Source organism: Amblyomma maculatum, chromosome 5, assembly GCF_055883805.1.
Source record: "Amblyomma maculatum isolate TAMU_Amacu chromosome 5, ASM5588380v1, whole genome shotgun sequence".
NCBI lineage: Eukaryota > Metazoa > Arthropoda > Arachnida > Ixodida > Ixodidae > Amblyomma > Amblyomma maculatum.
The window spans coordinates 26101730-26120339 of record NC_139348.1 but is presented as its reverse complement, the minus strand read 5'-3'; positions in this window follow the sequence as shown (position 1 = coordinate 26120339).

Genomic DNA, 18610 nt, shown 5'->3' with positions numbered 1-18610 from the left:
GTCACGCCGGAGTTCTCAAGACGTACACTCGAATTCGTCTTCGCTACTATTGGCGCCGCATGTACAACTCGGGTCTAAGGTACGTCCGATCGTGCTTGACTTGACAATGCCGCAAACCTGCCTCTCACCGTTCGGCTGGTGAGTTACAGCCTCTCACATGACCGCTTAGACCCTTCGATCGCATTGGAATTGACCTCTACGGCCCTCTTCCATACACAGCTGATGGCAATCGCTGGGTCATTGTTGCCGTCGACCACCTGACGCGATATGCCGAAACCGCCGCGCTCCCAGCTGCAACAGCCCAAGATGTGGCCGGTTTCTTATTGAAGAACTTCATTCTCCGTCACGGTGCTCCTCGTGAATTACTCAGCGACAGAGGCCGTGCTTTCTCATCTGAGGTTGTTGAAGCCCTGCTCGCTCAGTGCGAAATCATTCATCGTACTTGCACCGCCTACTACCCGCAAACAAACGGCTTTACTGAACGATTTAATCGCACCTTTGGTGACATGCTCGCGAAGTACGTCGGATCCAACCACACAAACTGGGACGTTGTCCTTCCTGATATCACCTACGCGTACAACACTGCTACGCAATCCAGCACGGGTTTCTCTCCGTTCTTTTTGCTCTACGGTCGGCATCCATCTGCTCCCCTTGATACTGTCCTCCCCTACAACCCTGACGAATCAATGTACCACAGCGACCGAAGCTGCCCAGCACGCAGAAGAATGCCGCCAGATTGCAAGGACATTCACAACCGACTCTCAGTGGCGCCAAAAATATCGCCATGATACCAATCAGAAGCATGCACCACACTTCGAGTCTGGCTCACTCGTGTGGCTCTGGGTTCCATCCGGCAGCCCCGGCCTCTCAACAAAACTCATCTCCAAGTATCATGGGCCCTACCGCGTCATCGAGCGCACTTCACCAGTGAACTATACTGTCGAGCCGCTTACGCCAGCTTTCGATGTGCGACGCCGTGGGCGTGAAACTGTTCATTTCCATAGTGTATTCGTCACCTTAAGTCGTCAGGATGGCTCCTTCTTTCCTGGGGGGCATTGTGAAGAAGAAGATGGGCCCCTTCGCTGAACGCTGACGAAGAGGAAGAAGTGTAAAATTGCCAACACGCAGATTATGTTGGTCTTGATCGCCCAGCTTCCCCACCGACCTCGACGCCGTCCTCGACGTACTTCCTCTACATAGCAGGTAAAAGAAGCTTCCGCTGTTGCTTTCGCAGTTCAATTAGGGTTAACCAGAGCTGAACAACAACTAATTTTTTATTGCAATATAACAAGCATATATAAGACAATGAGGACGTCACACATTCGCCGAGCATTATAAGAGTACACGTGCATTTGCACAGATAACTACTATCAACCAAGGAACGATAATACCACACTTACAATCCCCTCCTCTCCTGAGGCACTTCGACTAAAAAGCAACTAAAAAACCTACATGATGACGCAAGCAGCTTTGGCCAAAGCGCCGTTCTCGCACAGAGATCCGAAGGACAGGAAAGATCGTGTATGCCAGCAGTTTGCTGCCGAAAGCCGAAACGAATCACTCTACTACCGAGAACTAGTGGCTCGGAATTATATTGGCCCACTTGAATGATTCGTCCCTGCTTATACGGCTGACCATTCCAGGTTGTGAGCGATCACCACGCTCTCTGCTGGCTCGCCAATTTGAAAGACCGCTCCGGTCGCCTTGCGTGATGGCGCCTAGATCTTCATGAATTTGACATCTCTGCAATCTACAAGACTGGGCGCAAACACTCCAACACATACTGTTCATCCACAGCCCCTACCGACACTCCCCCGAGATAAAACTACGACGACGTCTTCTTGGGTCCGGTAAGCGCCAGCAGTTTCGCAGAACAGCGCACGGTTCCTGATTTGCTAAATCTGGTCGATTACATGGAAGGAAAGACCGCGTTCCTCCTGCTGTGTTCAAGCGGCAATTGTCTCTTTTCACGTTAAACAATAACGTTCTCCTGAAGACCTTTGCATCCGACACGACCGCAAAACTTAGCCCCACAAAGCAAACCTCAGAAAGGTAGTTCTGCTTGCGTTTCAGGATGAGCCAAAAACAGGACATCTCGGCCTTCCACGCATAATGCACCGAATAGTATTATTCGCCCCGGTTAGCTGCCGACGGCGTTCAATACGTCCAAACGTGCCATGTCTGTCACTGACGCAAGAAACACCCGATGAGACCTGCTGCCTACTTAACCCGATAACACACCCGAGGAAGCCCTTTCAATGAATAGGGATTGACCTCCTCGGATCCTTCTCATCTTCATCAATGGGATTCAAGTGAATCATGGCGGCCACCCACTGCATGACCCGCTGTGCCGAAGCTGAAGCCCTGCCTAACAGTTCTGCAACTGAAGTACCCAGGTTTGTCGTCGTAACAATACTCCCCAGAAGTGCTTATCACGGACAGGGGAACAGCAATTAAGGAGGAGCTCCGTCTAAATTGTGAGCCTTCCATATCTTTTTCTTTCATTTGTACATGCCATGACCTTCTTCTTTCATCTGTACATACCATCGGCATCGTCTCGCGGCGCCGGCTCCGGCACGCGCCTGGGTTCGTGATCGGATTAAAACGCTAGGCAAGGCATCGCTGGCCTTGCCGTCACGACCTTGCAGTATAATCATTGGATTATAACAGCTGTCGACCACCTTACACACTACACTGAGACAGCATCTGTACCGACTAGTTCCGCTCAAGAAGTAGCAAATTTCGTTTTGCGATCAATGTCATGGCGCTCCAGAGGTGTTCCTAAGTGACCGCGGGACGGCCTTCTTATCGACAGTCGTTGCGAAGTTCTTCACGCGTCATCCACCCTTCCTACGACAACCTCAAGCTACCATCCCCAGACGAACGGTCTGACTGAGCGATTTCATCGCACCTTATCGGATATGCTATCCATGTACATCACACCAGATCATCGAAATTGGGACACTATTCTACCATCCATCACATTCGCCTATAACACAGCAGTACAGCAGACTACCGGTTACTCTTCATTGTTACTCGTTTTTGGCCGGCCTCCAACAATTCTCGACACTTCCTTCTCTACGCCCGACTACTCCACATCAGTACCTACCCAGTTCTTATCTCCTGTGGCCAGATGCCGTCATCTTGCCCGCCTCAGCACAGCAGCGTGCCAGGAAGACCGCAATAGTCGCTACGATTGTAAGCATCGCGTGGTCTCTTTTCGTCCTGGTGACGAAGTACTGATTTATACACCACTGCGCACCCCTGGCCTTAGTGACAAATTCCACCACCGCTACTTTGGTCCTTACGAAGTCATCAGCCAAACTTCCCCAGTTAACTACAACGTCACCTCCTCACAAATGCTGCGCTGATTAGTTTTAACTGGACAAACACTGAGGTTATGTGCACGGCATGTCGCACCGCTGAAGAAGATTGGGCAGGGGTTTGATGTGAAGGTTGTTTTTTCAGCCCCTTTAAAGTTTAAAGGGATCAGCAAAAAAGATAACCAGGAAGAATCTGCAGATGAGAAAAGTGCGTGCGGCGTCAAGCATGTTTCGCCTTTTGTTCCATGCACTAAGGGGGTGGTTTACAAAATTCCCCTCTCTGGAGGCAAGTGCTACATGGGGCAAAGAGGGTGATGCCTGAATGAAAGGATTTTGGAGCACAGCAGGAAATGTCGTTCTTTGCAGGGTGCAGAAAATTTTGCTAGCCATTGCCTGAAACACGAGTGCAGCCCATATTTCCAAAACATGGTTATTTTGGCAACAGAAAAGAAAAAGCGTGAGGTAATTGAGGCCTTTCGGATGGTTTCTGACAAAGAAGGCGATTACTTTAGCGCTCCTTCCGTAGCTCTTTCCCACCGGGAAATAGATATTTTGAAAAGAGACAAAAGACTTGCATGAGGTCACCTGCGCGTTTCTGTTAGATGCGCGAGGGGGGGGGGGGGGGGGCAGGTTGAGTGCGATTTCATCCCGGGCTTAGACAAGGTGTTTATTTTTCACATTTTCATGGTTTCATTCCTCAGTTGTTCTTGCTGTTACAGTGCACTGTTATGATTTATGTGTATTCACGATCCTCAGATTACGTCGCGTGCTTGTGTTTCCTTTTTCGTTTTCTAAGAAATAAAACTTCAGTTGGTAGATTGCGCTTAACCTCAGCGTTTGTCCAGTTCCTTTGTTCGTGTAAAACTAATCAGCGCAGCATATGTGAAAAGATGTTCCAACTAGCTCAATCTCAAGCACTTCTTAAATTTACAACGTCACACCTGTTGATCCCCCAGCCGATCGACGCCACCATGCCACCGTGGAACTGAAATTGTTCATGTTTCTCGCTTGAAACCGTTTGTGCGCCGCGGTGCATCGGTTAATTAGGAGCGGCCAGACTGGCCGCTGCCGACCCCCTGGGCAGATTGTGTGAGCCTTCCATGATCTTGTTCTTTCATTTGTACCATGCCATGATCTTCCTCTTTTATTTGTACATACCATCATCATCGTCCCGCGGCACCGGCTCCGGCACGCACCTGGGTTCGTGATCGGATTAAAACGCTAGACAAGACATCGCTGGCCTTGCCGTTACTACCTTGCCGTCTCGACCTAGCCTTCTTTCACAATATTGACCTGCAGCCACACAAGCCACCAACGTAAAAAGGTGTACCATCCCCAGACAAATGGCCAGACAAACAAAGCGATTGCGGATATGATTGCCATGTAGAAAGATGCTGAAAACATGGGATTTCTCTTGCCTTATGTCATTGTCGCGTATTACACAGCCGTACAGGAGACTATCAGGGTCACACCGTTCCCTCGTGTGTATGGCAATGTTTCCATGACCATACTCGACGCTTATGCTGCCGCACATAACAGACAAGGAGAACCTGGACGTCGCCGCCTACCTTCAGGGTGCAGAGAAAGCTAGACGACTCACACGGCTCCACGTTACAAACCAACTCAATGACGCCTGACGATACAACTTGCGACGATGCGATGGACGTTGCTAGCCGGGTGACAAACTCAAAGTGAGCACGCACATTCACCGTCGCGGATTAAGGGAAAAGTTGCTACATTGATACTTTGGGCCATACAAAATCTTTGGCCGGAGCGGCCAACTATACGTCGTCTCACAAGATATTTACAGCAGTGCGAAAAGCAGTGGAGCCTTTGCAATTGTGCTACTAAGTGCCTCTCAGCACTGCGCACAATAATAGAGTATTGTGCTCTTACTGTCACCACCGCCAATGTGGGGGGCGAGAGGCGCGTAGGAACACAATTGTCTACAGTAGTTCGCGTGATTCTGATTGGACTGGAGCGTCTTTGCTTTTCGCAGTGCTACAAAAATTTTGTGGGACGAAGTATTGGATATGAAGTGACCAGACGATGCGACAGTATGCCAATGGTGACGCACGCGCCAAGAAAACGTACATGTTGTACGTCTGAAGCCGTATTCGACACATTAAAGAATTGCTGACATTAAACTTTCTACTGTTTGGGTTTCCTTTCTCTGTTCATTTTGCAATATCGAGGCGAAGTCCTTTAAGGGGAAGTAATGCCGTAAATCTTTCAAACATTTTTTGTTTTTTTAACGTCCGCCGGTATGCAGCCTCATCAATGTGATTGTAGCTCAAAGATGGATTATGTACTATTTGATTGTGGTGGTGATGGTGAACTGTTTTACTGCGCCCAAAAACAGGGGACCAGTCAAAGGACCGGTTGCGCTGACTTAGAGGAGGTCGGCGGTGATCCTTTGGGATGCCGCGGCCTCCACCGCGCGCTGGATAAACCAGCGTTGCTCTGCTGGCTCGGAAGTACCCAGGAGAGACTCCCACGTCTCTGGGGTGTCTGTGTTGTCTGTGTTGTCTGTGTTGTAATGTGTACAAGTCCGCACCATGTGTATGAGTGTGGCCGGAGTTGAGCAGTGTTTACACATGGGGGCTATCTGATCCGGAAAAATCCTGCTGTATAAAAGGGGGTGCTGGAAGCTGCCAGTTTGTAGTTTGCGCCATTAGACGGCCTCGCGTCTTGTTAGATCGCGGTGTGGGGGAGGATATGTGCACCTTTGAAGTCGGTAGTGCTGGAGTATGTCCGTGTAAGTGGTGAGTAGAGAAGCGCGTGAGATATTAGTGTCAGCGGAAGCAGGATGGCTGATCATACTCTCGGCTCGGCAGCTGAGATCTCGAGCGAGAGTGTGTGCCTGGGCGTTTCCGCTGAGCAACTCGTGGGCTGGAGCCCAAAGAAGTAAGCGAGATGTGGAAGAGGGTGCTGAAGAACGTAGAATGTGTAACGCCTGGCAAGAGACACGGCCAACACTGTAATTGCGAATAGCCTGTTGAGAGTCACTGATGCCGGCTTTGGTATTAGGGTCAGCTAGCGCTAGCGCAATGGCACCTCCTTAGCTGCGGTGACTGTTTCTGCATTGCGAATGCTGCAGGCTGTGTACCAGCTGCGGTGAGGGGCCAGAGCTACCGCCACCATCGCTGGCCTCGATGGATGGTAAGAGGCGTCCGTATACGTGACGTCCGGACGTCCGCTGAAACGTTTCTCGAATTGACGAGCCCGGTCGGCCCGTCTCTCGGCGTGGTGTTCCGGGTGCATCCGTTTGGGAATGGGAGGAATGCGGAGATTTAGGCGATATTCCGGTGTAAGTTCAGCGTAACTTGGGGCCGATCTCGGCGGGGAGATCCCAACTTGCTGCAGTACCGCTCGGCCAGCGTGTGTGAGTGAGAGCCGCTCATACTGGGAGGTGAGGGTTGCCTCGATCAGTTCGCTCACGGTATTGGAGATTCCGAGAGCCATGAGCTTATGGGTAGCTGTGGACATGGGAAGACCTAGGGCCGTCTTGCATGCTTTTCGAAGTGGCGTCTCTAGCCGTTCGCTTTCGGCACGAGTGAGACGTAAGTAGGGTCCAGAGGAGGTGATGCGGGAGCACATGAAAGCTTGAACGAGGCGCAGGAGGTTGGACTCTCGCATGCCATGATGCTTGTTGGAGATTCGCTTAAGGAGGCGTCCGATCTGTACAACCGACTGGTCGATGCGTTGGATCGTGATGTTGTTGCTGCCGTTGGCCTGCAGATGTAAGCCCAAGATCCTGATGTTGTCTGTTCAAGGAATCGGGTTTCCTTGCCCCTGGAGGTTGATGTCAGGAAGTATCTTTGAAGGGCGTCGTTCCAGGGAAGGGATGATGATATACTCGGACTTTGTCGCCGAGCAAGTGAGGCCAACTGTACTTAGATAATCTCCAATCCGTTCGATCGCGGTCTGTAAAGTCTCTTCAATCTGGCCGTCACTGCCGCGCGTCATCAAAAGTGTGAGATCGTCAGCATAAATGCTGTGATGCAGGTGGGGGATGTCGGCCAGTAGCTTTGGTAGGCCTATCAGTGCGACGTTAAAAAGCATCCGCGAAAGTACGGCGCCTTGCGGCGTGCCACGATTTCCTGGAGAGATGATGGAAGGATCTCCAGTGCCGGCTTTAAGTCGCACTGTGCGGTCGGTGAGAAAGTTTCGGATGTACGCATACATGCGATGTCCAACACCGAGAGCTTGAAGTTGTTGAATAATCGCTTCATGGAGGACGTTGTCGAATGCCTTGGCAACATCGAAGCCGACGATGACTTTCGTGTCTAGTGTACGTCTCATGACTACCTGATGATGGAACAGAAGCATAATGTCCGGGGCCGCTAAATGAGGGCGGAAGCCGAACATTGTGTCTGGTAGAAGATGGTTGTCTTCAAGGTATCGTGAGAGTCTAGTCTGGATAACGTGTTCCATCAGCTTCCCAACGCAGGACGTGAGAGAGATGGGACAAAGGTTGGCCAAGGTTGGTGGTTTGGCAAGAAATTTTAGCAAGGGTAGAGTCAGCAATCGTGCTGCAAAACTTCTGAACGAGTCGTCTCTCGCCGAAAGCGTGACCATAATCTGGACCCCAGCACACGCCGGTCTCGCCGGCAACGAGGCTGCCCACATGCTCGCCCGCTCCTCGCTACCTCGGGGTGCTGCGGACGCCTCCACAACATCTAAAACCAAAGAATGTATAGGTACCTTTAGGGATGCAACCGACAACTTGAAGAAAGACCGGAGGATATATCCGCCACCGGTTAGATCCCTGAGTAAAAAGGAATCGTACGACTGGAGAAGACTCCAAGCTCGAAATTTCTTTTCGCCCCTGTGGAGGAGTTGAACGGGTGCCAGAGGGCGGAAGAGGGACGGTGCAGAAACCGAAATTTGTAAATTTTGCGGCCACGTGGCAACATTAGATCATATAATATGGAGATGCGTTCGTGCCCCAGGGCGCAACGCGATTAAAACTAGCGATGAATGGGAGACCACGCTAAGAAGCTCCGACGAAAAAACACAGCGATTCGCCGTCCGCCTGGCGGCCGAGGCTGGAGACCTCTTCTCCTAGACGAGGCCGGGTGTCCTCTGGCCGCGGTGTGACAGACTGCCTCCCCGGACGCCTGCGTGCGGACTCGTAGGTGGCTGCTGCACCATATTCGGCGAAAATAAATGTTCTTCCTCCTCCTCCTCCTCTGTTAGCCTTCCAACCCGACTAACTTGACACGAATCGTCCGCCGAGAAATCGAGGCCATGGCTCTCACTGTTTTCTCATCTCAGCTGACAGACAACACCCTTCATATGGTATCCTTCATCCAGGCTGTTGTTCGCCAGGAGGTTGCTAACATGGGCATCTCTACTGGCCATGTCACCACCTCCAACTCAGCCCCTCCAGTGATCGCTGCTGCCTCTAACCCCAGCTTTGCGCCTCGATACCGCTACCGCAATCCTAATGACTGGCGTACCGCTGACGATTGCCCCGTCTGCTTCAAATGTTCCCGTGTTAGTCATATTTCCCGTCACTGCCGCCACCACTGGTCCATGCCCTCACGCCCATTCTACTATGTCAATCGCAGTGGAGTCTCTGTAGCGAACCATTCGTCGCCCCAACCTGACCCGTCCCGTGCAGATCCTGTTCCACCTTTTCGTGTTGCAGCCGGTTGCCTTCCCCGCAAACCCGACGTTCCCGCTCCCCTCTTCCTCGTCGTAATGCTTCACCATCCTATGCCGGCCGCTTCTCGGAAAACTAGACGATGCACCTCACGGAGGTGATGCTGCATTCGCGACCCGGACTGAAAAACCTCTGTTGATATTTACTCCATAATCTAACCTTATCGAAGTCTTTGTGGATGGTGTTGCTGTCTCTGCCCTTATTGACACTGGTGCCCAACTTTCTGTCCTCAGTTCCTCGCTTTGTCGACGCCTGAAGAAAATCTTGACGCCAGCAGTTTCGGCCACCGTTCGTGTCGCCAATGGCAGCCCTGCTGCTGCACTTGGTATTTGTACCGCCCATGTAGCCATTGCTGCTCGTCACACACCAGTCTTATTCACTGTGCTCCAGGAATGTCCCCACGACCGTGAAGTCGACAAGATGCTGGCCGACGACATCATTGAGCCTTCAAACAGTCCCTGGGCGTCACCTGTTGTGCTAGTCCAGAAGAAAGATGGGAGCTGGAGATTCTGCGTCGATTATCGTCACCGGAACAAGTTGACTAGAAAAGACGGCTACCCTCTTCCGCCCATCGACGATGCACTTGATTGCTTACTTGAAGCCAGCTATATTCCTCTATCGACCTTCGCTCTGGCTACTGGCAAATCTCCGTCGATAAACGAGACCGCAAAAAAAGGTATTTATCACTCTTGACGGCTTCTACCAATTTAAATGCATGCCTTTCGGCATATCTAACGCCCCTGCAACTTTCGAACGGATGATGGACTCGTTGCTGCGCGGCTTCAACTGGACGACTTGTCTTTGTTACTTAGACGACGTCATTGTTTTCTCGTCCACTTTTCACAGCCACCTCTTCCGCCTTTCTACCATTCTCGAGCTATTCCGCCGCGCCGGCCTACAACTCAACGCCAAGAAATGCAGTTTCGGCCATCGGAAAATCAAAGTTCTTGGCCACTTAAGGAATGCTGCTGTTTTTCAGCCTGACCCCGATAAGATTCGCGCTATTCGTACTTTTCCTACACCACAGTGGTGTTCGAAGTTGTCTTGGCTTATGTCCGTATTTTCGTCGTTCGCAGCCATTGCTCGCCCTCTCACCGCCCTGCTGAAAAAAGATGCACCTTTCTCTTAGGGCCCTGACCAAGCTGCAGCTTTCTCCGAACTTATCGCTGCTCTCAGCAATCCACCCGTCTTGGACCATTTCAACCCTTCGGCCCCTACCGAACTCCGCACTGACGCTAGTGGTCACGGCATTGGAGCTATCCTCGCTCAGCGGCTCGACGACTGCACTAGAGTGATTGCCTACTACCTAGGGCAGAACAAAATTACTCTATCACAGAGAGGGGGTGTCTAGCTCTTGTTTGGGCTATTGCGAAATTCTGCGCTTATTTGTTTGGACGACCCTTTACTGTTATCACGGACCACCATGCCTTGTGCTGGCTATATTGCCTCAAAGACCCTACTAGACGTTTGGGACGCTGGGCATTAAGGTTGCAAGAATACACATTTCCGAGGTTTATGCATCTGGCCGGCTTCACCAAGATGCAGACTGCTTGTCCCGCCACCCTGTCGATTCTTCCAGCTCTACGGCCTGTGACATTGACGCATGTGTCCTGCCTTTATCGGCCTTTCCCCACAAAGCCGACGAACAGCGCTTGGACACTGCACTGCGGTCTATCATCGACCGTCTGACTACCGGCGAGTCTCAACCCGCCCTCGCCATGTTGGTACTCCAAGGCGATGCACTATACCGCCGCAATATGCGACCTGATGGCGCTGAGCTCTTGCTAGTCGTTCCGAAACATATGTGCTCCACCATCTTGGAACAATTTCATGATGCTCCCACCGCTGGACATCTTGGCATGTCCCGCACGTATGACAGCGTGCACTGATGTTTTTACTGGTCGGGTCTTTGTCGCTCAGTTCAGCATTATGTGGCCGCATGTGAGCTGTGCTAGCGTCGGAAAAAACCATCCGTATTGCTATCAGGACACCTGCAGCAAATTTCCATGCCGACTGACCCGTTTGTCCGTGTTGGTGTTGATTTCCTTGAACCCTTTCCGGTCTCTGTGTCGGGCAACAAATGGATCGCCGTAGCGACTGACTATGCTACGCGTTACGCCAATACCCGCGCGATCCCGACTAGCAGAGCTACAGACGTCGCTGATTTACTCCTCCACGTAGTGATACTACAACACGGTGCCCCTTGTGAACTACTCGCGGAGCGTGGTCGCTGCTTCCTCTCCATAGTGGTTTACGAGCTTATTCGTGTGTGCACCGTCCGCCACAAATTTACCGCCCCCTATCATCCTTAGATCAACGGCCTCACAGAACGCCTCAACCGTACGCTGACAGATATGTTATCAATGTATGTATCCGGCGACCATCGGGGTTGGGACAATAATCTACCCTTTGTAGCATCTGCCTATAACTCTTCTCGTCATGATACCGCTGGCTACTCTCCCTTTTGCCTGCTCTTTGGCCGACACTCATTACTTCCCTTTGATACATCGCTACCGACTACTGATGCCGCCATTAGTACTTACGCTCATGATGCCATATCCCGCGCTAATGATGTTCGCCGCATTGCACGCGACAGGCTCTTTGCCTCCCAAGGCTCCCAGCAATCCCGTTATAACAGTCGCCATCGCGATGTGCACTACGCCCCAGGCTCTCTCATCCTGCTTTGGCTCCCATCACGCCAGGTGGGCTTGTGCGAAAAACTTCTACCACGCTACACAGGCCCCTACCGTATCTTGCGCCAAGTCACCGACGTCACATACGAAATCGAACCTTTGAACCCGAAATCTTCTGCACCACGAGCTTCCGACATTGTGCACGTGACACGACTCAAGCCGTATTATCCACGTCCTGCTTCGTTTACCTATAGAAAGCACCGGGACTGTGCTTCTGAGGCGGGGGTAATGTTATTCACGTCCTGCTTCGTTTACCTATAGAAAGCACCGGGAGTGTGCTTCTGAGGCGGGGGTAATGTTATGTGGTGTACCCTGATGGCATTCAGTAAGTGAAGAAAGAAGTGTCTGGGTGTCTGGACGAAGACGACGCTCAGTGTTGCGTTGTGCGGCTAAGCGTTGCCCATCAATTTCAGAGTGGTGTTACCCATCGGTGCGTGATTTCCGCTCTTAACATATGCATAATTGAGAAACCGAAATGCCCCTGCACACTTCCCTGAGATACTCCAGAAGTTACGGAAAGCGTTCCTGACGTTTATTATTTAGACAGTATGTTTTCTGTTCTTTAGATGAAACGTTATCAATAAGGCAGTCAATGAGTGCAACGCGGGTATTTATAGCTTATGAACCGATATTGTGTGAGGTATGTATGGAAGATCTCGCTGAAATCTAGGATTAACATTTCTATTTGAGCAGACGTGTCAAGTACTTGAGTAATGTAATGGGCTATGAGGAGAACTTGTGTGGCTATAGAAAATCCTCTACGAAAACCATGTTTACAGGAATACACATCGTTTTTTGGAGCTAAATATAGCGTTATGTATTTCACAACATGCTCTTTAAGCTTACGTGTAATGGGCATTGAACGGTAGGTAACATACTCTAGTTGGCCGTCCTTTTTATCTACCTGCACTACCGGTGCAATAATCTAGTAATCTCGTATAGGACGGGATTTGAGCAATGCAGTGAGCAGCTTAGTTAAAAAGGGCGCAATTAATTTGCAATAACGTCATAAAGTGTTTGGCACATTAGCATATTGTCATGTGGTGGTGACAAAGCCGATGACGCAAAAGTGATTCGACGGCGGAGATAGTAGAGGGAAGTTATTATCTTCCACATACATAGGTACTTTCGTATACACACACACACACGCACTGTAGTACATACATGGGAGGACAACGAAAGGTGCGATAAATCGCCTAACTAGCAACAATCATATATTAATAGTCATTCCGTCTTTATCAATACCCACAGAACACGAGCTCAAAAGGAATTACAATGAGAAACATAATGACAGATGAATAAATTTTATATGGAAATATACTTCCTCATGATTCGAGGTACGTAACAAATGGGGGGTTAGTATGGCAAAGCTGGCATAACAAGCCTGCCACTCCGAACGAAGGAAAAACGGGTGTGCTAGCGATGCAGAAACCGCGCCTCTTTATCTCAGATCAGAGAGACACTTCCACGATAGAAGACGCAGTCTCTGCAGCGGTGGGTACATGGCCCTGGCTGGTTGCCTACGGAGTTCAGCAAAGCAACGCGTCTTCCACAGCACAAAGTATACACAGGCGACTACTAGCCGGGCAAAAGATCCGCGTGGTGGCCTGGCGCCAGGGCCACCGTGCACGGAGAACATCCTTCTCACTAAGCGCCACATGACTAGCGCGACTGGGCATTCAAAGAACGCGTGCCTCATGGTTTCCGTGTGGCCGCAGTTTGGGCATTGGTCATCCGGCACGACATGCCACATGGCGAGGCATTCTCGCGTGGGTAACACGCCCCACCGCCGGCGCCACTCGACATCGCGGACCTCGGAAGGCACACGGCTCACCGCCCACCGCCGCCACTTGTTCACGGCCGTGCAAAGTTGGTAATCGTGGTTTAGACGCGAGGAGACAACCATCTCGCAAGTCTGCATTGCGGGCACCTCAAAAATATTGAGGTCAGGCCGGTCGCTGTCGACCGCTGTATTAAAGCCTGCTACCGTTTGGTAGAACCTGCGAGGACTTTAGGCCTGTTGGCCAAAGGCCTCACAGGTCTGCAGTAAAGGCCCGGCGAGCTGTGATCAGCCAGTACTGTAACAGGGAGGGCCCCGGGTACAGCAGATCATTAAGCAGCGTGACGACCAGTTTTGACGCGAGCATTCGGCCCACCGTGTTGACGCATGGCAGCCCGATGCCTCCCCTTCCTTGCGGTATGTAAAGAAAACGGCGCGCAATAAGAGCTGTCCCGCCATCCCAGACGAAGGCCTCAGCCAGGGAGGCGAGGCGACCTGCCGCTCAACGTGGAATCACCGCAACGCGCGAAACGTACTGCGCGTAGGCGTAAGCCTTATTCTTTACACCGCGACTTTTGTCTGTACGGAAAGTGCAAAGTTGGCGGCCTCCGACACCGCACTTGTAGCACGCGCGACCACATCCTGCCATGTCCGCGGTGACACGCCGCTCGCTTCGAAAACGACGCCCAGCACACGGACCGCGTCGACAAATGGAACACAAAGTGGGAGAGGGTCCGCGACAGAGCCAAAGCGCAGCGCCAGGCTTTTACTGGCATTGAACTGGTCTCCTGACAAATTCGAATATGTGTCAAAAACAACAAGAAAGGTGCCGAAGCTGCGGCCATCGCGTAAGAAAAGGGACAGATCGTCAGCGTAAGCTGATACCACGACCGTTTCTTGCTCCGTCACTGGAAAGCCTCGGATGTGCCAATCACAGGCAACTATCCTTAAGAGCGGATCCGATGAAGGACAAAAAGTGCAGGCAACAAGGGGCAAGCTGGCGAACTCCCCTTGTTACGGCGAAAAAAGGGGCTAGTGACCCGTTCAAAACAAGTGCACTACTTAGGTTGCTGTACAAAATTCGTATCCTGTTGATAAATACCCGAGGCAGACCGAAGCAGCGGAGGATAGCCAACAAGTAGCCGTGCTTGATTCTGTCAAATGTCTTCGACTGATCTAAAGAGAGAAAGACACCGTCTACTGCCTTCTCTTTTGCATAAGCGAACACGTCTCGTGTCAGCGTGAGTGACGCAAAGACGGAACGACCCGGAACTGCATATGATTGATACTCGCTGAGAAGAAATGGTAGAACGGGGCGCAAGCGTTTGACCAAAAGGGAGGCGACCAACTTGTAATCTGTGTTAAGTCTGTGTCGAATTATGCTTCGGCACTAGCACGATCCTGCTTGAAGAAAAGGATGCCGGCTTTTTACCCTCTTCGAGGAAAATGTTCACAAGGTGCATCAGATACCTTCCAATGACATCAAAGAAAGTGCAATAAAACCCCGTAACCAATCCATCTGGTCCGGGTGCCGAATCTTAGTGCATGCTTCGCAGTTCAGTTCAGGCGTTCAGTCGTGTCCGACTCTTCGTGACCCTATGGACCATGTCACGCCACGCTTTCCGGTCTCTCACTATCTTCTTAACATCACATAGCTTCATCTGCAATGCCTCGAGAATGCCATCTAACCATCGCGTTCGCTGCCTACCCCTTCTCCGGCGACCCTCAACCTTTCCCAACATCAAATCTTTCTCCAGCGACTCCTCTATTCTCATCAGATGACCAAAGTAGCTGAGCTTTAACCTTAGAATTTGATCCTCCAATGAGCAGTCAGGGTTTATGGTCGACAATATCGACTGATTTGATCTTCTGGCAGTCCAAGGAACTCTTAAGAGTCTTCGCCAGCACCACAATTCAAACGCGTCAATTCTTCGGCGGTCAGCCTTTTTGACAGTCCAACTCTCGCATCCATACATCACAACTGGAAAGACCATAGCACGGGTTATACGGATCTTGGTTGGCAGACTAATGTCTCTGCTCTTTACTAGGCGGTCAAGGCTAACCATGGCTCTCTTTCCCAGAAGCAGGCGTCTCCTAATTTCATGGCTGCAGTCTCCTTCCGGGGTAATCTTGGAGCCCAAGAAGAGAAAATGTGTCACAGCTTCCACTTCTTGTCCATTGATGCTCCAGGACTTGATAGGGCAAGACGCCATGATCTTCGTCTTTTTATGTTCAGTTTAAGCGCAAACGTCTCACTCTCTTCTTGTACGCGCATCAGAAGTCTCTTGAGTTCCATTTCACTTTCTGCCAATAAAGTGGTATCATCCGCATATCTAAGGTTGTTGATACGTTTTCCAGCAATCTTCACTCCGACTGAAGAATCGTCCAGACCGGCCTTCCTCATATAGGTTAAATAGGCAGGGCGACAGTATGCAGCCTTGTCTCACACCTTTCTCAATCGGAAACCAATCAGTAAGACCATGCCCAGTTCTGACTGTGGCCTCTTGCCCTTCATAAAGGTTCCTGAGGAGACAGATGAGGTGAATTGGAACTCCCATCTCTTGGAGAGCTTGCGACAATCTGCTGTGATCTACGCAGTCGAACGCTTTCGCATAATCAATAAAGCAGAAGTAAATGGGTTTCTGGAACTCTCTTGCTTTTTCCATGATCCAACGAAGGTTGGCTATTTGGTCTCTAGTTCCTCTGCCCTTGCGAAACCCAGCTTGCACGTCCGGAAGCTCCCGATCCACATACTGCTGCAGCCTACCTTGCAGGATTTTTAACATCACCTTGCTAGCATGCGAAATAAGCGCGATCGTGCGGTAGTTGGAACAATCTTTGGCACTGCCTTTCTTTGGAATGGGGATGTAAACTGACCTCCTCCAATCCTGTGGCCACTGCAGGGTTGTCCAAATCTTTTGACATAATGTATGCAGTGTGTTAACAGCGTCGTGGTTGAGGTTTTGAAGCAACTCAGCTGCAATACCATCAATTCCGCTAGCTTTGTTCTTGGCAAGGCTGGCTAAGGCCCATTCAACTTCACTCTTCAGGATGCCCGGCTCGAGATCAGTAATCACAACCGTCCTATGTTGGGTTTGCACATCCGGGTCCTTCTTGTACAGTTCTTCTGTGTATTCCTGTCACCTCTTCTTTATCTCTGAGGCTTCAGTGAGGTCCTTGCCTCGTTTGTCCTTTATCACGCCCAGCTTAGCACAGAAGCTTCCTTTGATATCTTTGATTGTCTTATACAGAGCTCTTGTGTTCCTTAATTGGCTGTTGTCCTCAACTGCTTGACACTGTATGTTGAGGAAGGCATTCTTATCTCTCCTTGCTATTTTCTGAAAATCCGCATTGAGAACCTTGTATCTCTCTTTCCCCCATACCTTTTGCCATCCTCCTTTCCTCAGCTATTTCCAAAGCCTCTTCAGATAACCAGTTTGCTTTTTTGCATTTCTTTTGCTTTGGAACTACCTTAGTAGCAACTTCTTGTATTATATCACGAACATCAGTCCACATCTCTTCGGGCTCTTTGTCTTGTAGATCTAATTCTTGAAATCGATTCCTCACTTCCACAGCATATTCTAATGGAATCTGATCCAGATCATACCTGAAAGGCCTTCTAGTTTTCTGCGTTTTCCTCAATCGAAGCTTAATTTTGGCAACAAGAAGCTGATGATCGGTGCCACAATCGGCCCCAGGCCTTGTTTTTACTGCTTGTATAGCGCTTCTCCATCTCTGCTGGCAAATAATCGATCTGAATCCTGTACAGACCGTCCGGTGAAATCCATGTGTAGAGGCGCCTCTTGTGCTGTTGAAAATGAGTATTCGCTATGGTCAGGTTGTTTTCTTGACAGAACTCTACTAGCCTCTGCCCAGCTTCATTTTCTCACCAAGACCGAACTTGCCTGTTATTCCGGATATTTCTTCACTCCCGACCTTAGCATTCCAGTCTCCTATGAGAAAAACAACGTCTGATGATGGGGTGCGGTCTAAAAGGCATTGTAGGTCCGCATAAAATCTCTCAACGTCAGCTTCTTCAGCAGCAGTGGTCGGTGCATAGACTTGGATAACCGTTATGTTGAAAGGGTGACCTTGGATCCGAAGTGAAATCATTCGGTCGTTTTTGGGGTTGTACCCTAGCACTGCTTTGCCCATTCTTCTGTTTACTATGAGAGCGACCCCATTCCTTCTCTTGGATTCGTGCCCACAATAAAAGACATAATGATCGCCGGAGTTAAATTCTCCCATTCCGGTCCACTTGAGCTCGCTGATACCCAAGATTTCAATGTTCAATCTGTCCATTTCTCGCTTGACGATATCCAGTTTACCTTGCGTCATAGATCTTACATTCCATGTTGCTATGTGATATATCTCCTTGCAACATCGGACTTCGCAACACGCTTACAATTTCCTCACCCGTTCCTGGGGAGCGAAGATCGGTTTGACGTAGCCTCGAAAAACGCGTTCAATATCTTCAGGCTCCATGAACGTTGTCCCGTCTTGCATACGCACTTCCTCGATGTGGGCAGGTCTGTCATGTTTGTGCCGACAGTTGCGCGCGTACATTAAGTCGTCCGTATCGTAAGCAGGCAGACGCACAGCCTTTGTCAAAAGTGTAGAGCCCGGAGGGTTCGCTTCTGAGCCGAATAGTGGCACTGATGTAGAATTCGTTGAGGCCTTTCCTACTTAAGGGTGTAGGACAAAAATGTTCTTGCCATTAACAAAGTTGGAATACCGAAAATTCATTACAAGCCGCAGGAACTGGACCAGAGGCAGACCCTCTGGGCCATACACTTTTGACAAAGACTGTACGTCCGCAGCGATGTGCGAGGCTCACGATCCCTCTCCTATAATCTGATGATACCGCATGCGAAGGCTTTCCAGATACGCATCGCGAACGTCAACTCGTCAGCGTTTCCAACGATACTCATGCGGTGCAGCACGTCGTTCAATGCTGCAGTGTTGCACGCTCACCCTAGCTTACCTGCGTGGAGCAAAATATCGCTTGATTCAAGCTTCAATAAATCCCACACCTTACGACTGAAATCTGCAATCTTACCGACTGAGCTGATCAAGTCTCGGCGGATGTCGCGGACACTGACGAGATCGTGGAGGACAGAAACATCCATGCGCCAAGTTCCAG